The sequence below is a fragment of the Rana temporaria genome, chromosome 4, assembly GCF_905171775.1.
Source record: "Rana temporaria chromosome 4, aRanTem1.1, whole genome shotgun sequence".
Lineage (NCBI taxonomy): Eukaryota > Metazoa > Chordata > Amphibia > Anura > Ranidae > Rana > Rana temporaria.
The window spans coordinates 345308341-345332598 of NC_053492.1; the positions used below are offsets into that span (position 1 = coordinate 345308341).

Genomic DNA, 24258 nt, shown 5'->3' on the forward strand with positions numbered 1-24258 from the left:
GGGGGGCCTGAGGACTGGAATTGAGAAACACTGCTGTAACAGGAGCTCCACCAGCAGCACCACAACCGGGGCCACGCCCCTTATTTGACGTTCTCCTCATATTTCTCAAATGTAGGATCTTGCCCTAAATGTTTTTTTTTTTTAATAGAACAATAGAAGAACAGTATCTAAAGCAGGGGTCTCAAAGTACTGGCCCGCAGACCGGTTAAACATGGCCCGCAATCAAGTCCGTTAAATTTATTTTTTATTTTTTTGTTTTTTTTGGAATCTAGCAGTCATTTTATTTAAATCCTCTATTCTGGTCCATTTCATAAACAGTACAATATCGATTTATTGGAAAACATCAGGAATTTATAAGACATGAGCTGAAAGGGTAGGAATTTCCTTCATATAACTATATGATAGCTACTTCTTTTACAACCATGTTTAAAAGTCTACTAAGATTGCAATATGTTCTTGACTTTTTACTTATGCTCCACCACCTTCTGCTCCAAAGTCTCCTTATTAGCAGCACTAAATTCATGTACCTTTGATCCATTTTTATAGAATTGAAATTTTGGCATGCATTTGACATTACAGTGTTGACCGACGTCCTGTGCATCGTCCACATCCACCTTAAAGCGGTTCTCCACCCTAAAGTGGAGTCCCGCTGATCGGAAACCCTCCCCCCCTCCGGTGACACCTTTCAGGGGGGAGGGGGGTGCAGATACCTGTCTAAAGACTGGTATTTGCACCCACTTCCGGGCCGGCATTCACGGGCAAACGATGGGCATGTCACATCCCGTCACCCCCCCCCCCCGTTGTGTGCTGGGAACACTCGGCTCCCAGCACACAGCGGGAGCCAATCGGCGGGCGCGGCGCGACTCGCGCATGCGACGTAGGGAACCGGGCAGTGAAGCCGCAGCGCTTCTCTTCCTGGTTCCCTCAGCGTGGATGGCGGGGGGAGCAGCAGAGAGACGAGTGATCGCTAGTCCTCTGCTGCGATCGGCGCTGGACTCCAGCACAGGTAAGTGTCCTTATATTAAAAGTCAGCAGCTGCAGTATTTGTAGCTGCTGGCTTTTAATATTTTTTTCCCATGGCACATCCGCTTTAATGAACACAGCTTCTGGGTGATTTTTACTCAATTCCTCAAAGAAAGGTGCAATCATTTTGCATGGTCCGCAACATGTAGCAGTAAAATCTATGACAACAAGTTTGGATCAGGCTTCCTCCAAGACTTGTTTAAACTCATCCAGAGTCTCGACATGTTGGACCATAGTGCCGGTTACTGGGAGCAGCTGTGAGGCGCAAGAAGTGGCAGTAACTGGCCTCGGCGACACTATGTCCCGCACATGTATTTTTTATTGCACAGGCACCGCAGAGGGGGAAGCGCCGAGTCCCTGCCGATTGCGATAGCAGGCTGGCTGGTCCCGCCTTCTGGAGCCCAACGCCTATGATGGGACGTTCCACTGATCCAATGCCAATCCAGGACCTGTGACGTCCATCAAGCTTAGAAGGCGGGAATTACAATCCCGCCCGGCGCGACATGCCCGCTCCGCTCCCTGCATGGTTTGGCGGCTCTCCACGTCGGGACGGCTTCTGATGATGGCACAGGGCTCCAGCATCGCACACCACGGCTGCCTGCCGCATTCCCGCTTCCTTGCCAGCGGCTCTCCCCCTCGGCTCCTAAGCCTCCCTGGCTGCACTATGACGGCTGCCTGGCCTGCCCATCCATCTGGGTAGCACCAGTCTGACGGGAACACCACGGCTAAGGTAGGTCACTGATTGTGTATGCCTACCAGCCAGGTCAGTCACAGTGTATGTAGGCCGAATATATGTCCATATAGGTTGTCTTATTTGTTAGACTAGAGCTTTTGGAGGACGAATGAGGAGGAAAAAGGGGCACCTGATGTAAAAGGGCACTCTGATGGGCACACCTAATGTAAAGGAGCACTCTCATACCTTTGATCAGTTAATAACCAAATGTTAAATTGAAGATATTGTACAGATCACCTATCTGTAGATTAGTTGTATGCCATTGAGTTTTACCATTTTTCTTATATTTATATTATTTATTGTACCCACTATGTAATAGACATTTTTGTTCAATCAATAAAAAGCTTTTGACAAGGAAATACATACAAGTCCTTGTTCAAACAATTCTAAACAAACTCAGGTTTTCAGGAGACAAAATATAAAAAAATATTATTTTTTGTAGAGCATTAAAAGAAGGCGAACACCACAAAGCTTGATTTAGTCCAGCAAGAATTTGTATTTTTCACAAGACTCAATCAAAAAATCAAAACATTTCAGAGGTCCAGAACTCCCCCTTAATCAGGACTTGTGTGATGGCAATTTCTTCAGGTCTGTAGTGGGGGCTTATAATCGTTGACCCGAATCGCATGCTATACATATCAGTTTGCAATTGATGTTAAGTAGAGTCCTGAATTTACTGACAGCACTAAAGTTCTGATAAAGTGGGAGTTTTCAGCCCCCAAAATGAATTGGCTTTTTGATTGCAACACACATAAAAAAATTTGGACTGAATTAAGCTTTGTGGTGCCACAATCTTTCCAATGCCCTATAGACGGCTCCAGGGACCCTTGAGGCTACCTTGTTTGACAGAGAGCTGCCTTTACAAGTATTTTTACTCCCAACTCTCTACTAACACATAGCACCCAATTATTCTTTCTGGAAGACCGATTTTTTTATTTTGTAGGAATTTTCATGTTTGGACAGGTCAGGTCAGTGTATGTAGGACAGGTCAGGTCAGTGTATGTAGGACAGGTCAGGTCAGTGTATGTAGGACAGGTCAGGTCAGTGTATGTAGGACAGGTCAGGTCAGTGTATGTAGGACAGGTCAGGTCAGTGTATGAAGGACAGGTCAGGTCAGTGTATGTAGGACAGGTCAGGTCAGTGTATGTAGGACAGGTCAGGTCAGTGTATGTAGGACAGGTCAGGTCAGTGTATGTAGGACAGGTCAGGTCAGTGTATGTAGGACAGGTCAGGTCAGTGTATGTAGGACAGGTCAGGTCAGTGTATGTAGGACAGGTCAGGCCAGTGTATGTAGCTCAGGACAGGCCAGTGTATGTAGCTCAGGACAGGCCAGTGTATGTAGCTCAGGACAGGCCAGTGTATGTAGCTCAGGACAGGCCAGTGTATGTAGCTCAGGACAGGCCAGTGTATGTAGCTCAGGACAGGCCAGTGTATGTAGCTCAGGACAGGCCAGTGTATGTAGCTCAGGACAGGCCAGTGTATGTAGCTCAGGACAGGCCAGTGTATGTAGCTCAGGACAGTGTTAGTGTCAGTGTATGTAGAACAGGTCGGGCCAGTGTATGTAGGTCATGTGTCAGAAACAACCCTGAAAGACATGCTAGTGTACCTAAGAGCTTCCTTACATGCTGATCTCATGCAGTGTGTAACTGACATACATACACACGCTGACTTGTGTGTCTGTGTGTACTGGCGCGCGCGTAGGTCAGGTAAGTCGCGCCACCCCACCTCCCGGTTCCGGCTTCGGGCTGAAGCCCCTGGTCTTTTTTTCCCACCTAGCAACGCCCCTGATCGGAACCCAGATCCAGGGTCCTGCTGCCACCTCAGGGCGGGAGATTGTGTTCTGTCACAAGGCCTGGGTAAAAGCCATTAGCTGACAGAAGGAGAGGGACTCGGGAGGCAAACAATCCTGACTGCCAGGAGAGGTGAGTGAGCCATCACACTGAGGCAAAGTCCTTAGTGGGGTGACTGGGTAGAATTTTTTGCAGTGTGGGGGGTATTTTGTGGAGTATGGGGGGTGATTGTGGAGTGTGGGGGGGTAATTGTGGAGTGCGGGGGGCAATGCTGGTTTAAAAATGCGTTTGCGTTTTCTGACACCAATTGCTGCAAATAATGCGTTTTCTGACACCACTGCTGGTTTAATAATGCGTTTGCCGACACCACTGCTGGTTTAATAATGCATTTGCCGACACCAGTGCTGGTTTAATAATGCGTTTACCGATACCAGTGCTGGTTTAATAATGCGTTTACCGACACCAGTGCTGGTTTAATAATGCGTTTACCGACACCAGTGCTGGTTTAATAATGCGTTTACCGACACCAGTGCTGGTTTAATAATGCGTTTACCGACACCAGTGCTGGTTTAATAATGCATTTTCTGACACCAATGCTGGTGTGGGGGCATTTTATGGAGTGCGGGGGGGGTATTTGTGCAGTGTGGGGGATAATGCTGGTTTAATAATGCGTTTGCTGACACCAATGCTGGGTTTACTGACATGTTTTTATTTTTTATTATATCCTTAGCTTGTATTGCACAAAGTGCAAATTACATCTGGAAGTGGACAGTCCTCTTTGATCTTACGCCATAATCATGTCCGTAAAATCCAAAAGAAAAGTTGATGCTGAACAGAGGATATTTCAAGAGAGGTGGACAAGTGATTATTTTTTTGTGGAGTTTAATAAGTTGGCTACTTGCCTGATCTGCAAGGAAAAGGTTGCTGTTCTGAAAGATTAGAACCTTAAGCGACATTATATTACTAAACATGCTGATCACTATGCAAAGTATGAGGGAAAAGAAAAGGAGACACAAATTGACCAACTTCAGAAAGCACTGTCCATGCAGCAAAATCTCTTAAAGTGTGCAAAAAGGGAATGTGAGGCAGCAGTTGAAGCAGGGCTCAAGTCCTGCGGGAACGGAGTCCCTGCACTTTTTTCACCGCAGGAACGCAGTTCCCTTTGCAGGACTAGAGCAGCCGAGCAGCCCGAGCCAATCCTTCACTAAGCGGCGATGCCCAGCTCGAGTCACTGTCAGGGGCAGGCGAACCTTCGTAATCCTTTATGTTACTGGCCGCTTCATGTATATGTATTCATCGGGTAGTGTCAGACATTGCGGCATCGAGGAAGTGACGGAATACCAACACACTACCCGATGAATCCATATACAGGAAGCGGGCAGTAAAATAAAGGATTACCAAGGTACGGTGGATCTAAAAACAAAAAAAAAAAACATGCAGTTTAGTAATTATGCATATGAGCGTATCTTTTTTTTTTTTGGTGGGGGAGTGGATCTTGGGTGGGAGTTCCCACACTTTTTTCCCCCAGGACTTGACCCCTGAGTTGAAGCTAGCTATGTGGTGTGTGAGCAAGTTGCAAAAGCTGGGAAGCCATTTACTGAAGGGCAGTTTCTTAAAGATTACATGGTAAAGGTTGCCGATATACTTTGTCCTGAGAAGGCAAGTCTGTTCAGAAACATCAGCCTATCAGCAAATAGAGTGGCAGAGAGGATCAGTGAGTTGTCAGATAACATATATGATCAATTGTGCGATAAAGGTACAAAGTTCTGTTTCTATTCGCTGGCTCTTGATGAGAGCACTGACATAAATGACACTGCTCAGCTTGCTGTATTTGTCAGAGGAATTAATGTCCAGTTTGAAGTGACTGAAGAGTTGCTCAGTGTAATTGCAATGCATGGACAGACTACAGGCAGTAACATATTTCAGCATCTCTGGGATGTAATTGATCGTGCTGCCCTGCCTTGGGATAAATTGGTTGGCGTAACCACAGATGGTGCCCCATCAATGACTGGGAAAATAAATGGCCTAGTGGCGCTGATACAAAGAAACGTGGAAGAAGAGAATGCAGATCCTGTTATTGCTTTACACTGCATTATTCATCAACAGGCACTTTGCAGCAAATGCTTGAAAGTTGACAATGTTATGCCAGTTGTGGTGAAATGCATTAATTACATCAGGTCAAGGGGCTTACAGCACCGCCAATTTCGTGCTTTTTTGGAGGAAATTGGGGCAGCTTATGGCGATGTCCTGTACTTTACAGAGGTACGCTGGTTGAGCAGAGGCAATGTCTTGAAGAGGTTTTTTGAGCTAAGGCAGGAAATCAAGACATTTCTGATGGATGGAAGACTGGATGTTCCTGAACTTGATGATCCCAAGTGGATCATGGACTTGGCATTTTTGGTTGATATGACACAGGTGCTGAACAAACTGAATATGAATCTGCAGGGCCCAAACCAATTTGTCACTATGGCTTTTGACAATGTCAAAGCATTCACCACTTCAAGTTGCAATTATGGAAAACACAGTTCACCCAAAAAAAAAAACTCAGCCATTTTCCCACATTCAAATCTGTATTTGAAGAAAAGAGTGAAGATCTTTCTGTGCTTTGTATCGCTAAATATGTCGCTGCCATGGAGAACCTTCAACAGGAATTTGATCAGCGGTTTGCTGACTTCACTATTCACAATGCAACTTTGCAGATGTTTGCAGACCCATTTTCCTTTGATGTGAACAGTGCTCCAAATGTGCTGCAAATGGAACTTATAGTTCTGCAATGCAGCACTGACCTCAAAGCCAAGTTCAGAGATGCACAGGGAAACACAGAACTGATCGCTCAGTTTTTGAGAGAGTTACCAGCTACTTTTCCAGAGCTGTCCAAACTATTCAAACGTGTCATGTGCTTATTTGGCAGTACATACCTGTGTGAAAAATTATTCTCAACTATGAGTTTTAATAAGTCTAGAACCAGGTCTAGGCTAACTGATGCCCACCTTCAGGCTGTTGTTAGGGTCTCAACTGCTAACTCTCTCAAAGCAAACTTGGCTCATTTAACACAGAGAAAACGCTGCCAAGCATCTGGCAGTAAGCAGTGACTGGCAAGCAGGAACTACAAATGTATATAGTTAATTGTTTTTGAAGTTAAAGTTTGCATGCGGCCCACATGGGAGTTCAAAATTTGTCATGTGGCCCTCAGGCAATTTGAGTTTGAGACCCCTGATCTAAAGGGTGTATTTCACACGTACAGATATACAGGAAACGCACCAAAATGGGTGTTTTTTGAATAGCATAATAGAAGAACAGTATCTAAAGGGTGTATCTCACACGTGCAGATATGGTGGAAACACTGCAAATTTTTTTTTTTTCCCTAAATGGATGTTTTTTGAATAGCACAAACAATAGAAGAACAGTATCTAAAGGGTGTATCTCACACTAACATATGCAATGCTGGTGTAACTTGATTTCTGAAGCGGGACTGACTCCTATCTATTTCTCTCCCTAAAACCAACACCAGGAACCTTTCCCTAAAGCAGAGGGACTTGCTGTGCTATGTAGATCGCTGATTAATTTGATTTCTGAAGCAGGACTGAGTCTGACTCCTATCTAATTCTCTCCCTCAGAGCAGCAGTGCCAGCCTTTCCCTACCCTATCTAAAGCAGAGTGACGTGCTGTGCTGTGTGCCTCTAGCTTATATAGAGGCGGGTCACATGCTGCACTGGCCAATCACAGCCATGCCATTAGTAGGCATGGCTGTGATGGCTTCTAGGTGACACGAGTTAAACGAATGTTGATTGGCTGCCCCGCAGCGCACCATTACATTACCGAACCCGAACTTACAGTAAATTGTTCGGGTTCCGGTCTGGGTACCAAAAATCCAAAAGTCCGGTACGAACCCGAACTTTACAGTTCGGGTTCGCTCAACCCTACTTATGAATAAATGGTTGTGGAACAAATCATTTGAGCTTCTATCATTTCTTATGGGGAAGTTCGCTTTGATATACAAGTACTTTGGATTACAAGCATGAATTATACTCGCAATCCAAGGTTTTGCTGTATATACACACACACATAAACATATATAGTTATTATTTATATCAATCTTTAAGCTTGCTATTGCTGATATTAGGAAGAAAGAAGCCTTCTTCTTCACATCACAGCAGCTTCTTCCCCATATTCTCCACCTCTTAGCTGGAGAATCTGGGACAAAGATATTTTACAGAGATGGCCAGTGAGATCTTCAGATCTCACCTTCATAAACTGGTGAATGACAGAAGGGTGTGTCATGTGATGAGAAGTGAAAAAAATGTTCTCCTCTCCTTATCTCGGCTTCATAAACTGGTACACCTGAGAGATCAGCCGTGATCATCAGGATCTCGGCTCTTCTCTGAGAAAGATTTCTTTAGCCCTTTAGTTAAGTTTAGTTTTATGTTAAAATGCAACAACATATCTGATTGGTTGCTTTGGGTAACTTGTCAGTTTGCACTGTGTTATTGTGGGGTGTGTAAAATTGCAGATGCGTTAGTGTGCCTTTGCAAACTGGTACCTGAAAAATTAGACTTGTCACTGCAAAATGTGTAGACTGGGAAAGAGACAGCATTTGCAATGCATGTGATGTATTTGCTATGCTTTTTGTAAATTTAGTGATGGGTTTGTCATAATACATTTTATTTGCTTGATTTTAAATTATTGGGGTATGGTGCGCGCATGCGCGGGAGTGACGTCATCGCTGCTCCAGCCAGTCACAGCGCCGGAGCAGCGATACACGGAAGTCACTTTGAGTATCATGGTGGCGACGGAGGACGTGTCCGAGGACCGCTGCGGGGGCTTCATTCTCAGGTAAATAATTCATAATGAGCTAGTATGTGATGCATACTAGCTCATTATGCCTTTGTCTTGCAGTGTTTTTTTTTTTTTAAGAGAGGGTTTACTTCCTCTTAAACACAATGTGACCAAGCTCCCACGGTGCTGATTTACAGTTCGGCTGAGGAGCTCGGTCTCATATGCAGCTGCCCCCTCCTCAATTGCGACCCCAGTAGGTTCACCCCTGGCATACTGTTCTAACAATAGGTTAAAGATCTCAAGGCTTGGATGACACACTTTATAATAATGCACTTTTTCAAAAGCGCTCTCAAAGACGTTTTACGACAATAACTTGCATATTAGGCTTTAAAATGAGCACTTTTGAATTCGAACGTTCGTGTCCCATAGACTTCAATGGGGTTCTAAATGTTCGCGCAAACGGTTGGTCCGTTTGAAGGTTCTGGTGCGAACCGAACGGGGGGGGGGGGGGGGGTGTTCGGCTCATCCCTAGTCTTCAGCAGGGACAGGAAAGCTGGTCTGAGTTGATGAGAAGATGGATGGAGCCAAATACAGGGCAATCTTAGAAGAAAACCTGTTAGGACCCTTTCGCGCGGGGCTGTCCGTGTACGGACTTTGTCAGATGGAGCCTATACACGATTGAAATTTCCGACAACAAGCTCACATCGAACATTTGTTGTTGGAAATTTCGACTGTGTGTACGCGGCATTAGTGTGTTTGTTCGAGCACCAATACACTGCCCAACAAGAATGCAGTGCACACATTGTCCAGAATGCAGATTCATCATTGCCATCAGTGCAACCTTGGAGGAGACAGGGAGGGGGCTGGACGTGCGCGAACAGACATACAGGAGAAATTCCTGTTTTCTTGGTGGCCCCTTTACAGAGGCTGCCGTGCAAACAGGAAATATTCCTGTATGTACGGCACTCGTCCCGCACCCTCCCCTCCAAGGCAGCCAAAGAGATTGTTGGGGGCTACAGAAGATGTATATGTCAAAATTACCAGGCTGAAACTGTAACGCGGGCCAGATTTTGGACATGCCTGGTTTAGCTTAAAGCATATTTATGTGTAAAGGCCCATACACACGATCAGACTTTTTGACAACAAATGTCTGACGGACTTGTTTTAGCGGACAATCCGCCTGTGTGTACACTCCATGAGACAAACTTTTTTGCTTTTCATTGGACCAATGTTCGCTTTGACAACGGGAAAACTTTCCAGCAACAAATGTCCTACGTCAGCTAATCCGATCGTGTGTACAAACACATATGCTCAGAACCAATGCAAAAGATCAGACAACAATGGCAGAAATTGCCCACAGGGTGGCGTTAAAGAGCTGAAAAAACACGTGATTTGGTGAAAGTTGGCTTAAAAAGTCCTGCCATGTGTATGCATACCAAGTTCATGGCCAACGCCCATTCAGGGCAAAATCCATGGAAAAGTTAGATTATTTAAAGCAGAACTGTCGTCAAAATCCTCCCCGCACACGACTGGTCCCTTTGGCTCCTGCCCCTTGCAGTCAAGCGATCTTGAAAATGGGCTGCTTCTGGTGTCAGCACACTCAAAGCACGCTCCATAGACAGGAACAATCCACCGCTGGACCGTGGTGAAGTGCTGCTTTTGGGAGGATCGGTGGATCAGGTGAGTATGACCTTTCTCCTCACCCCTTGAAAAAACTAGCAGTTGACCCATGCAGTGTGGGCACTGGTGTGAATGCAGTGTCATTTCAGCCATACATTTTGTATGGCTGAATTTGCATCGCACAGACATCGCATGTTATGTGCACAGCAGTGCAATGCAAATCACATGCAATGTCTGGCATTGCACTAATGAAAAAGGGGGCATTAGTTAGTGCCCACAGCATGGGATTGTGGCTAACAAAAAAAAATGTTTTGGTTACTATCACTTTAAATAGTTTAGCGGTCAGGCACATGGAAGATAAGCCGGAAAAATGTGAGGTTCGGCGGTTAAAACACGTGGGTTCTGGACACATACACGTGTTTGGAGGGGTATATAAGACCCCACTTGTAGGTTTAGGTCACAATTGACCTTAGCGGTTTAGAGAGCTCCCCTTCCCTCCCACCCTGTCGCAGCACCTTTTATGTGGTTGTCACCCTTGGATCAAGGGGGGACTTTATTGAATATTTTATTTATGGTACTCGCTTGAGTTCTATGACTGAGTGCGATTTTTAAAGATATTTGGAAGTTTTAGAATTGTATGTATTGATAAATTTAATAAAGATAAGTTTGAAATGAAATGTTTGTATTATAATATAACAATAAAGGTGCCGCGGCCATTTTATCACTAACTTTGAATGGTTTTGGTTTCTTATTTATTTACAATTCTTTTGTATAGCCTACATTCCCACGTGAACTCAGCCTAAAATCTCTATTTTTTGTAAAATATTAATGAAAAGATGGAATTGAGTCAATAGATTTCAAATATTCAGACTCAAACTTCACGCACCTGCAAAATGGCAACAAATTATAATACCCAAAATGGTCCACAGGTGACTCTTTAAAAGCTTTCACAGATCCTCAACTAAGGCTGGCCATACATTTAGACTCCTTTCACACTGAGGAGTTTTTCAGGTGGTACAGCGCTAAAAATAGCACTGAAAAACTCCTGCACTGCATACTCAATGTGAAAGCCAGAGGGCTTTCACACTGAGGCGATGCGCTGGTGGGAGAGAAAAAAAATCTCCTGCTAGCAGCATCTTTGGAGCGGTGAGAGGAGCGGCGTGTACACCGCTCCTTCCCATTTAAAACAATGGGAAACCGCGGCAATACCGCCCGCAATGCGCCTCTGCAGAGGCGCATTGCGGGCGATATTAACCCTTACTCGGCCGAATCCCGCGGCATATCTGACGGTATAGCGCCGCTATTTTTTGCGGTGCTATACTGCCACCGCACCCCCCCCCCCCCGCCCCAGTGTAAAAGGGGCCTTATACAGATTTCCTTTAGATGTACCCAAACCATGTAATTTGAGGTCAAACCGTAAAAACACTTTCAATTGGTGCGCAATCAGGCAGGCCCTTAGCATAACAGGGCGCAATTTATTTGTGCCCATGCACATGTGTTTGCGGTCATCCCCCCTTCCCCTATTGCATTATAATTTCCCAGAGGAATAAGTTAAAAAAATTAAAATAAATGTGTGTGTGTGCATTTACTTATATATGTTATATATATGGAGCGCTGCCCCTTTAAGTTTTTGCAGGTACCCAAACAAAGGTGTTTCCTGACTGGCCAAGGTGAAGCAGGTGACCAGTGGAAGGTTCTGGAACTCACCTGGACCCTATTTAAGGCTGCAGAGAACACTGCTTCTGGCTGGGTACTGGACTTTGCTCCCCCTCCCCAATGTTGGCACGTTTATGTGGTTTGTCAACCCTGGATCACGGGGGGACTTTACAGTTTACAAATGAAATTAGCTGCCTGAGACTGAGCAGGGAAAATTTTCCTTATTACAAATTAACAGTATTTGGTGTTTATGTAAATTTCAATTAAAAATGAAATGGTTATATTCAGTATTATACCAATAAAGTGCCACCGCCATTATTTAAGCCATATGGTGGTAGATGTGTTTTATTTCTGTGGTTTTTTTTGGTGTGGTTGGGGGGGTGTGGCTATCGATTCCATGTACTACACAGTTGAATGGAAATCGAATAAGAAAATTGTATGGTGTATGGCCAGCTGGGTTCACACTAGAGCACAGTGTGTCTCCCTTCACCGGTTCAGGTCTGATTTCAGCCCAAATTTTGGGCCGAACGTGGACCTGAAACGGACCAAAAGACTGTGCGTCTCCTGTGCAAATCGCAGCACAGCCGCTCCTGAAATATGTGAACCATAGAGAGCTGTTGTTTCGGAAAATCCGACCGTCTATATGCTCCATCGTAATTTCCAACAACATGCTCTCACCATGCTCTCAAATTGTCCAACACAAATCCGTCAGACTAAAATCCAAAGTACAAACACGCATGCTCCGAACCAATGCTAAACATCAGGCAACAATAGAAGAAGTTGCCCAAAGGGTGGCGGTAAAGAGCTGAAAAGCCACCTAGTTTGGTACATGTTGGCTGAAAATGTTCTGCCATCCGTATGCAGAACAAGTTCACAGACGACGCCCTTCGGACAAAAATCCAAGGATTTGTCCAATGGAAGTCCGATCGTGTGTAGGATGCTTTAGAGTTAACTATAAATTAGGGCCCTACAACATGTGTTGCGCAATTATTGATTATGTATAAATGTGTGCCATATGCCATGGACGTTTGTGTGCGAGGTGGCAGGGACTTTTGTTTTAATTTATGTAGACATTTTTTTTGTTTGCACTTTATTTTTTTTATCTTAATTCTCTATTATTTTCTGAAAATTGTCAAGACAAGTGTTCTTACAAAAGGTAAAAAATAAACGTTTCAGATATTTAAGAACAATCAATAAAATGTGTACACACAATGCATTAACTTGACCCAGACAACCCTCCCTTAACCACCCCACCCCATACATAATTGTGCCTCTATTTATGTTACCCCAAGTAAGGTCAACTGCGTTCACCTGGGCACCAATTGATGCGTTACGTGAGGGGAGAAGAGACTAAAATAAAGACAAGGAGAGGAAGAGAACAACCTATCCACACCTGGCATTAGAAATTCAAGCTCTCAAACTACTGAAGGAAAAAAACATGATAAAAGGGAAAAAAAAGACAAAAAGAGACCCCCCCCCAAAAAAAAAGAGTAGCGAGGGGGTTAGGGGGAGAAGCAATAACACCCTTATTATTTTAGGTTACTGGTTATCAGGAGAAATTTCCAAATCCTGGGATGGTAGGGGTCCAGGTCCCGGGGAAGAGTAGCCTCTATAGGGCGTATCCCATTTCCCCCAGCAAGGGCCCCCAGATTCTTTCAAATCTTTTGTAATTATCTTGCTTGATAAAGGCCACCCTCTCACTCCAGATCATTGCATTGATAGTTTCAACCCAGTTATTTACAAATGGGGGGGCATGCGATTTCCATCTCTGAGCTATTAACTTGCGTGCTTGGAATAGGCATCTCAACACACCTTCCAGGGCTCCTATGGAAGTCCGATCATGTGTATGAGGCTTTAGAGTTAACCAAAAATTAGGGCCCTACAACATGTGTTGCGCAATTATTGTTTATGTATAAATGTGTGCCATATGCCATGGACGTTTGTGTGCGAGGTGGCAGGGACTTTTGTTTTCATTTATGTAGACATTTTTTTTGTTTGCACTTTATTGCTTTAACAAAAACCTAATAAGCTCAACATCCTGATATTTTTTTTTGTCCTGGGATCCTGCACTGAGGGGTGCTCAGAGTACATAATAAATCAGTATAGAAGTAATCTGGCCACTGTATCGCTGTTAAATCATTTCTACAATATAGCCCAGGTTCACACCTATGCGTGTGGCAGCAGATGCAGGAATCACAGCGATTCCCGCACCCACAGTGAAAATGTGCTACTCTTAAGAGTTGCACAGGGAAGCCATTCATTCTGAATTTCACCCCCATGCATATAAAAACGCAAAGTGTTTGTGGGTGCGGGAACGGGGAACCGCAGGGAAATCACAAAAAAGGCCATGTGATTTCCCTGCAGCTGCGTTTTTGAAAAGGTGCATGCAGCTTTTTTTTTTTGCAGAAATACAGGCATGGCAGCCCATTCATTTGAATAGGCTGCCGTGCTCGTGCAAATCGGGCAGCAAAAACGCATCAGTGTAAACTTATCATAAAAAAAAGTAAATAAACTCATTGCTGCTAATATGGCTGTGCAATTGGTTTAATGCTGCTACTGCCACTTATGTAGTAATTATGTTGGTGGCTGTAAATAGGTTAAGGGGCTCACAATATAAATTCCCTGCCATTCTCACATAAATGTTGGAAGAACGCCAGTAATGGAGGAAACCTTCCCCAGAGGTAACCCAAACAAACATAGGTAGAACCCAAAAACCCCATGCTTACCATGTCCCTGTGAAATGCAAACTCACAACCCCAAGCTGCAGGACAAATGTCAATAAACATGTGCTATTCCCCGTAGCTTTAAACAGGGACCACTACTATTGATCAATTAACTTTTTTTACTATTTCACTGATCATTTTCTAGATATAGCTTTATTGCAATTGTTTTACCATCTTCTCTCTGTAAAAGCAGATAATGCTCCTTGTCATGAATGGGAAACAGGTGCTAACTGCTTAGATGCCCCATTATCTCTTTACAAATATATCTGTTAGGAAAGTCAAATCCTTCACACTATGTGCAGAGTGGCTCGCAGCAGGGGTCCGGTGCGTCCCTGTTCTCCATTTCAGGGGCAATACAGGTATGATTTTTTGCCTGAATTCGGACCCGATACTGAGACTAAGACGTACAGTACCCTTCTGTTGTGCTCTCCGCGGCCACCCCGGAGATGGGTGAACCAGCTCTATTGAGAGCCGGTCACACTCTTCTCTCATGCGAATTGGATGCGGAGAAAACTGCATCCAATTTGCATAAGTGTGAACCCAGCCTTAGGCTCCATTCACATCTAGGCACGTTCAATCGCGGGATGCCCTTTCGGTCACTTCCAATGGCACCCTGATCACGTCACGATTTTACCACGATTTTCACCTGACAAATCGTGGTAAAATCGCGCAAACAGAATAGCGGTATGCTTGACGCCCAAAATGGGACGCCTAGATTAAGGTGACCAGATTTTTTAAATGAAATCCGGGGCCTTTTTTTTTTCTCTGCCCCCCCGCCTCACCGCCTGTCAATCCTTACTCTCGGAGTCCTGGCTACTGGGTGGGGAGTGAAGGAAGATCACTTCACCAATGAAGGCAAGGAGATAAGCAGGCAGGCGGCTGGCCGGGACTTGAGCCAAGGCAGAAGAACATCCAAGCGGAGCTGAATGGGCATGCACCCGAAACTGAAGAAATATTCCCTCTGCTCCGACCAGCACATGATCATCAGGAAGCTGCACAGATAATGGAAATTTATTTAGAATGTGATTTAGAATTTTTTTTTTTATTATTATTATGCATTGAAATTGCCCCAACCCCTGTTCAAATCCAGTCCGGGGACAGTGTCCTCAATCTGGGGACTGTCCCCGGAAACTGGGGATGTCTGGTCACCCTAGCCTAGATGTGAATGGAGCCAAACTTACATGGTGATGACTGTTCAATGATGTGGTTGCAAATTGGTGCCTCTTGCAATGTGTAGCTTGAGCCCTGGTTCACACTGGGCTGCGGGAGTGAAGCCGTGCGAGTTCAGGTGAACTCGCACAGCTTCACTCCCGCTGGCAGTCCCGATTTCGGCCACGATTTAAGAGACATCTGTGCAGGTTTCTGCACAGATGTCAATGTAAATCGTGGCCCGAAATCGCAAAAAGTAGTACAGGAACTACTTTTTGAAATCGGTGCAACGCCGCAAATGCGGCCTCGCACTGATTAGGACGGTGTCATTACCGACAATTGCCGCCGATTTGAGATGCGATTTCACATATGAAATCGCATCTAAAATCGAAGCAAATCGTACCCAGTGTGAACCTGGGCTAATACTTTGAGGCTATATTAACACATAATATGGTGACAGGCATTTTAGTGCATTGTTAACTGCAAAGACACTGCCCTATTCACAGTGAAACGCAACATAGGGCTGCGGCTTCAGTGTGCTGTGATGAAATGTGGACATGCTGCATTTTGATTGCATCACACTGTACAGGATTACATGAACGAAGTGTACTTATGTACACTTCAAATATACTATAGGTGTACGTTTATCAAACAGAGACGAGCCGAGATCCTGATGATCACGGCTGATCTCTCAGGTGTACCAGTTTATGAAGCCGAGATGAGGAGTGGAGAACATGTTTTTCACTTCTCATCACAGGACACACACTTTTGTCATTCACTTTCACACAGATGACCAGTTTATGAAGGTGAGATCTGAAGAAATATTCCCTCCGCTCCGACCAGCACATGAATGGGAAACTGAAGATCTCACTGGCCATCTCTGTAAAATATCTCCTCCCAGATTCTCCATTTCAGAGGTGGAGAATATGGGGAAGAAGCTGCTGTGATGTGAGAAAGGAGGCTTCTTTCTTCCTAATATCAGCAATAGCAAGCTTAAAGATTGATATAAACATTAACTATATATGTTTATGTGATATATATATATATATATACACAAACACTCAGTATAGTCATAATGTATTTTCTTTTAGGACCCATTCACATCTGAGCAATGCAGAATTGCAATTCTTGCCACAATTCCAAATTGCAAAATTCTGTCAAAATACGCAATGCGTTTTTGGGCGCCATTCATTGTTAATGGCACTCCAAATGCAGTTAACAGTCATGCATTTTGTCATTTGACAAATACACTACCAACTTGTCAAAATGTGCATTGAAAAAATTCACAATGCTTCATACAAGCTTTTGGCTTGTTTTTTAAAACACATTTTAGCACATTTTTATGTGCATTTTGGTGCTTTTTAACATGTATTTTGGCAATTTTTTTACCTGCGTTTTGGTGTGCATTCCAGAAACACATGAAAAATGCATGATATGCTTGGGGTGCCAATAATTGTTAATGGCATCCAAAAAGTGGCTAGCAAATGTGCTGTTTGTCAAAATGCGCATAAAATGCGAATCAAATGCACGTTAAAGTGTAAAACTATATGCTAAAAGAAGCGCCAAAGTGTGCGTTACAAACCACACCAAAATGCATCTTAAAATAACTTGCGGCAAAGGGCCAAAATGCACAATTAAAAAACCATGACCAGATGTGCGTTAAAAAAATATGGCATGTTAAAAAAAGAACGTCAAAATGCGAATATATAATGCCAAAATTACCAATTTAAAAAAGGGCCAAAACACACATTTAAAGAATGTGCCAAGATGTAAATAAAATTTACATAATTTACCCCCTTCCAGACCAGAGCACTTTCTGCGATTCGGCACAATGTCACTTTAACAATTGCGCCCAAACAAAATTGACATATTTTTTTCCCCCACAAATAGAGCTGTCTTTTTGGTGATATTTGATCACCTCTGCGTTTTTTATTTTTTGTGCTATAAACAAAAAAAAAAAAATGTTGAAAAAAAGCTATATTTTTTACTTTTTACTATAATAAATATTCCCCAAAAATATATAAAAAAAATATTTCTTTCTCAGTGATATGTATTCTTATACATATTTTTGGAAAATAAAAAATCGAAATAAGCGTATATTGATTGGTTTGCACAAAAGTTATAGCGTCTACAAAATAGGGGATAGTTTTATGGCATTTTTATTATACATTTTTTGTTTTATTAGTAATGGCATTGATCCGCGATTTTTATCGTGACTGCGACATTATGGCGGACACATCGGACACTTTTGACCCTATTTTTGGGACCATTGTCATTTATACAGCGACCAGTGCTATAAAAATGCACTGATTACTGTGTAAATGACACTGGCAGGGAAGGGGTTATCCACTAGGGGACGAGGAAGGGGTTAAGTGTGTCCTAGGGAGTGAGTCTAACTGTGTGGGGGCTGGGCTACGAGTGACATGACGGTGATCACTGCTCCCAATGACAGGGAGCAGTAGATCACTGTCTTGTCACTAGGCAGAACCGGGAAATGCCCTGTTTACATTCTGCAGCTCCGTGACACGATCGCGGTGGACATTGAGTCCGCGGATCCCGCGGGCACGGTCACATAGCTTGCGCCAGGAGGCGCACGGTGGAAAATTCAAAGCAACATATAGGTAAAATAACCTGTGCCAAAATGTGTGCTAAAAGGGCCAAAATGCACAATAAAAAAAAAACATGACCAGATGCGTCAAAAAAATACAGCATGTAAAAAAACTAAAATGTCAAAATGCAAACAAATAATGGCAAAATTAGCAATTAAAAAAGGGCCAAACACACACATTTAAAAAATGTGCCAAAATGTATGTAAAAAAAACTGTGTTAAAATAAGCGCTTATCATGAAATAACACGCTCTTTTTAACTTTGGTTTCATGTTTAAAACTCAGCTGCTCTGTAATCACACAGGTGTCTCAGGAGATCACAGGCAGCCCCTCCCCCTTCTACTCAGATCTCAGGTGTTCTCAGAGGAAAAACTTCTCATCTCCTTCTGAGAACAAATGTTCTCCGCTTCATAAACAGGGTGCCAGGGGAAAAGATTTTTCTCTGAGAACTGAAATGAGATAAATTATCAATGTTTGATAAAGTTTGTACAAAAAAAACGAGTTGTGTGTGTGATGCACTGAATCGCGCACCACACTGCTCCCAAACGCAGTTGGTAAAGGAAGGACAGCTGCCGGAGAGGTAAAGCACTCCGATAGCTGTCCGTTCCTGTGCGGACCAGGCCTTCACAATATTTAAATGCACAAAGTGCTGCTACAACATAGGTTCAGCTCTTTAAACACTTGCCTACAGGGCACTTTCACCCCCTTCCTGCCCAAGCCATTTTTCAGCTTTCAGCGCTGTCACAATTTGAATGACAATTGCGCGGTCATGCAACACTGTACCCAAATAACATTTTTATAATTTTTTCCCCCACAAATAGAGCTTTATTCTGGTGGTATTTTATCACCTCTGCGTTTTTTTTTTTTTTTATTAAAATTTTTTCTCAGTTTAGGCTGAAATGTATTGTTCTACATATTTTTGGTAAAAAAAAAATTGCAATAAGCGTATATTGATTGGTTTTCGCAAAAGTTATAGGGTCTACAAAATAGGGGATAGATTTATAGCATTTTCATTATTATTATTTAATTTAATTTAATTAATTACTAGTAATGGCGGCGATCAGCAATTTTTATCGTGACTGCGATACTGCGGCGGACACATTGGACACTTTTGACACATTTTTGGGACCATTCACATTTATACATCGATCCCTGCTATAAAAATGCATTGATTACTGTATAAATGTGACTGCCAGGGAAGGGGTTAACGTTAGGGGTTAATGTATTCCCTAAGGAGTGATTTTTACTGTGGGGGGAGGGGAGTGACTGGGGGAGGTGACCGATGGTTGTCCCTATGTACAAGGGACACACCATCGGTCCCCTCTCCCTGACAGGACGTGGATCTGTGTGTTTACACACACAGATCCACAGTCCTGCTCAGTTACTGGGCACGCGCATCGGGTCCCCAGTGACGCGGCGGGCGCCGCGTGTCCCCTAGTGGCTTAAAAGGGTGCAACATCATATGACGTCCACCCAGAACAATAGGGTCTGCCTCACGCCGTCATTTGATGGCGGGCGGTGGATAAGTGGTTAAAGCCAACTCTGCTTATCCTGAAAAATCAGTCCTTATATAACCTCTTTACAAGAGTATCAATATCCTTTCCACAAAAAAATAAGAACTCAGGGATTACAAGTGCCACATGTCATTATTTAAAATGCTTATTCATTTAGCATAAATATATATTTTTTTTTTGTTTAGGATTCTGGGAATTTAGTTCTTTATGAACACATCAAAAGGTATTGAGCGAAATGGATGCCAACAAACATAAAACTGATGTGATGCAGGCACTTTCATTCATTGAAGTGTTTAATATTGGGTTAACACCACAGTCCAACTGGCTTTTAAAAACATCCCAGCTGGGACCAATGCACTGACCCAGTTTTAGGCAATTCAGCTGTGAATGCTTTCTCGCTCATTTTAGAATAGAACCTTGTCACTGGTTATTTGTTTCATTCTAACCCTGAGATCTCATGAGATGAAGACCATAGTCATTACAGCAAACTCCAATCCAACTGTTATTTTCCCTTTGTCTTTTATTTAAATCAAAGCACAAAAGCTTACACCATTGGGAGAGATTAGCTTCATGCTCCTCCAACAACCACATCTGTGGAAAGATTGAAACCTAATCCAGTATTATATATTTTGCCTTATATGCAGTTTAATGGTTTTAAACTACATCTGAGATTGTGGAATACAAAGTTCTCCTATGGGAAGACTGATATCTTGGAAATATGTGAAACATTGTGATATGTAACATTTTGTGGCTAAGATAATTGCCATATAGATTGAATAAGGAATAAACCCCACACAATAATATATAGTTTGGGATACATGTTTTGGTGTTATTGGTAAATTATTTGTTTTGATTAAAATTGGCGAAGATTGACAGAAGACGTTTCCAGTCTCACACACCTTTTATTGGTCGCCATACTAATGGATCATTTCAGAAGAAACTTTATGATATTTTATACAAAGATATACAGTACAGTAATATACAATGTGTGTATGTGTATATATACACACACACGGCATATTCTGCATTAAAAGTAAACATACAAAGTGTGTTTCTGGTATCTAACATGAAAAAACAAAGGGGATACAGCAGAGCAAGCTTATTTTATTGCTTATTCAATAGTACAAAATCCAACAATGTTTCAAGCATCCCTTTTGTAAAGCTAAAGATAGTATAAAGTTAGAGACCAGATGAGATGTGAATGAGGAAAGGGGTCACAATAAGGGGCCACTACCTTGAGATTGCGGCCTCCCACAGGTTTAATTTAATTAAGTCACAGGTGAGGCATTAGGCTTCAGTTAGTATGGGAAGAGTATGCCTCTTTTAGGATTGGTCAGTTCAGGACAGGGCAGCCAATCCAGACTGGGGGTTAATTTCTGGTAACAGGTGAGTAAGGTTATATAAAGGCCAGCAGGTGCAAGGTGCTTCCTCTTTTCCACCGGTCAGCTGAGGAACTTCAAGCTCCCTCCCGCCCCAGTCGCTTCACCTTTATGTGGAAAGTCACCCTGGAGCTCAGGGGGGACTGTGTTTATATTTTAAGTTGAGCTACTGCTCGAGTTTTTACAACTGAGCAGGTAGGATTTGTTTTTGGAATCTTTATTCAAAATTCTTGAGTGATAATAAAGTTTATGTTATGTTTAATGATTTGTGAAAAACCAATAAAGGTGTCGCGGCCAATTTTTTGCCAAATTTAAAGTGGTTGTGTTTTTTCTTTAGTTTAAGGTACTAGGGGGGGGGTGGTTAATAGGGAAGGTGAATGGGGGGGGGGGGGTGGTTAATAGGGAAGGTGAGGCCTGCCTTCTCATTACAAAGTAACAACAGAATATTAAAGGAATACATGATACAAATCAACAAACAGGAGCCACTGCTGATCTCATTACAGAATCATATACCTAAAACCCGCCATAGACATATATGGGCAGGCTGACTGTACCCAAGTTGATCGATCAATTAACTTGGGTACAACCACCATGTTGATCGATAAATTATCTTGGGTACAACCAGCATGTTGATCTTTCAATCAACGTGGGTAATAGCAGCATGTTGGATTTTTTAATGTGATTATAGCAGCTAGCAATAATTACTGTGTGTTTACCTGGCTTCCCCTGCTGGGAGAACACAATAGCTCTGCAGGAGGCATTCCCCTTTCAACACTGCGTTAACAGGGGAATTGAGTGGTTTTCTTTCTTTTAATCCATGTTTTCAGGAAAGAAAATTACACCATCTATGGCCAGCTTAAAACTCTCACCTGTACACTCCCTGTCTACCAGGAGGGATATTGTTATCAGGTTGGTAAATAAGATAAGGTTCCATTGTTTCATGGATACAGCTACAAATGAAATTCTTCATTAACTTTCTGACTCTACTACATGTATACTTGTATTCTGGTTCTAATAAACCGTCCATGTTCAGCAGACAAACATGAATCTTCTTGTTGTGTGCTTGTGAGCAATTGGAATATCTATATCCTGACTGAAAGGAAGCACTCAAGCGTAGTGTGGGACGTTTCGTTACAGCCCCTTTCACAAATGTTGTCCGCTTTTCATCCATCAGTTGACGGATTAAAAATGGACTTCAATGCATCTCTGTGGAAAAACTGATGTAAATGGATGATCATCCATTTTTTTTATTTTTATTTATTCATCTTTATTTGAGAAGTTTTTCCTTACAAAAACATGTACAATCATAAAACATATATATTTAGGTTATGAGAGGCGATCCTCCCAATCTCCCCCTTGTTATTCCCCCTTTCCCTCTTTTAATAAAACAATATTTGTGAGAAATTTATATACTAAGGTAGAAACAAAAATCCTACCCTTTTCCTCCTCTCTTCTTTTACCCTTTCCCTACTGTGTTAGTTTTTTTATGTGTTTTTTAATGTTTTAACTATATGTTTATATCGTGACTGTAAGGACATGGGGGGTATTAAGTATTAAGATTGTCCTTTTCAACTGTTGTGCTCATAAGGGTTTACATATTTCCCCTATGTGTTTTTTTGTATTCAGTGTAATTTATATTAGTGTTATTTACATGTCTTCGCCTCCTCTCACAATCCTCATCAAGGAGGAGGACTGGGGGAGAGAGAGAAGAAGAGGAAAAAAAGAAGGCGGGTTCTTTCTTTACCCTTTTTCCCTACGGTATTAGTGTTTTATGTGTTTTTTAACTATGTGTTTGCATCGTGACGGGAAGGACATGTGAAGTGTTAAGGGACTTAATTGTCCCCCTCAACTGTTGTGCTCATAGGGATTTCCATATTTGCCTTTGTGCTTGTTTTGTGTTTTTTGTATTCGGTGCAATTTATATTAGTATTATTTGCGTGTCTTCCCTTCCTCTAACAATCCATGTCAAATGAGGAAGAGAGGGGGGATCACCTCCCCCCCATCAACACATAACATTCCATTCTATACACATCTAAAAATGTTGCAGTCCATTCCTCATCCTTCCCTCTCGTTTCAGCTAATTCTTAAGAAGTATTTAAGTATTAAGTAGAGTCACACTTCCTATTTTTTTTCTCTGTATAGTTCTTAAACGTTCTTTTCCCAGTCTGCTCATATTTTTTTAAATTTCTCCTGTTGGTTTTAAAAAAACCCATCTTTCTGCTTCCATTATTCCATCTACTTCTCCTCTCCATTCTGCTAAAGTAGGGCATGTAACCTGTTTTCAGTACCTGGGTATCAGCTTCTTAGCCGCGTTTAATAAGTGTGGTGTAATGCTATTTTTATACGATTTTATAGATCCCATGGAATAGAAAGTGCAATGGTGTTAACTCTATAGGTTTCTTAGACATCTTTTCTATCCATGGGGCTATTTCTTCCCAGAATACTCAAATCTTTGGGCAATTCCACCATATATGGAGGAAAGTGCCCCTTTCTTTGCACTTGCAGATGGATATATCTGTGCCAGACGTACAGGGCTACGGTACCATCTAGCTACAGTAGGAAGTTATATAACATCTCCTGGGTAGATGAGCTTATTGATGACGAGTGTGTTGCTTCCCATACATTTTTTATTTGTGATGTTGTAAATTTACAGCTTAGCTCTTTTTCCCATTCTTTAATAAAGTATGGGGTTAAGGCATTTTGTCAACTGAGTATTAACCTGTACATTTGGGACAGTAAATGGTTGGGTTTTGACATTTTCATATACATTTTTTCAAACGTGGTTAACGAGTTTAGAGTCCTTACCTTGGGTTCTAATTTTTTTTTTTAATCTTGTATTTGATAATATCCCCACCCCTCCATTAACATCTTCCCTTGAAATGTTATCAATTCCGCTTGAGAGATAAGTTTTCCCAATGGGGCATACCTTAGACACATTGTATTCCCCTATGATTCCCACGGGCCTAACGCTCCTTTTTCTTCCCCTGGGGGGGGAACCATGGAAACCCTCCTAATGGGGACAGTGGACATGTGCTTGGGGTGTATTTGCCGTTTTTATTAATTCTGTCCCACACTGCCAATGTGTTCCGGGTTAATGGGGATGTCCATTTGGACAATCCTCTCGCCTTGGATGGTATCCATGGTGCTCCTTCTAGGTTTCTACCTGCATATTTTTCTCTATCGAAACCCATGCTTTATGGGACTGTAGGCCATACACATTCACCAGACAACCTTACTCCAGGCACAATCACAATAAATACACTAACCCCATAATTGGCAAATAAAGGC

General features: G+C 42.6%; 1 pseudogene; it reads right to left on the reverse strand.

Moving 5' to 3' along the window:
• Positions 1-439: 439 nt before the first annotated feature.
• Positions 440-1288, reverse strand: LOC120935417 (annotated as a pseudogene).
• Positions 1289-24258: the final 22970 nt, after the last annotated feature.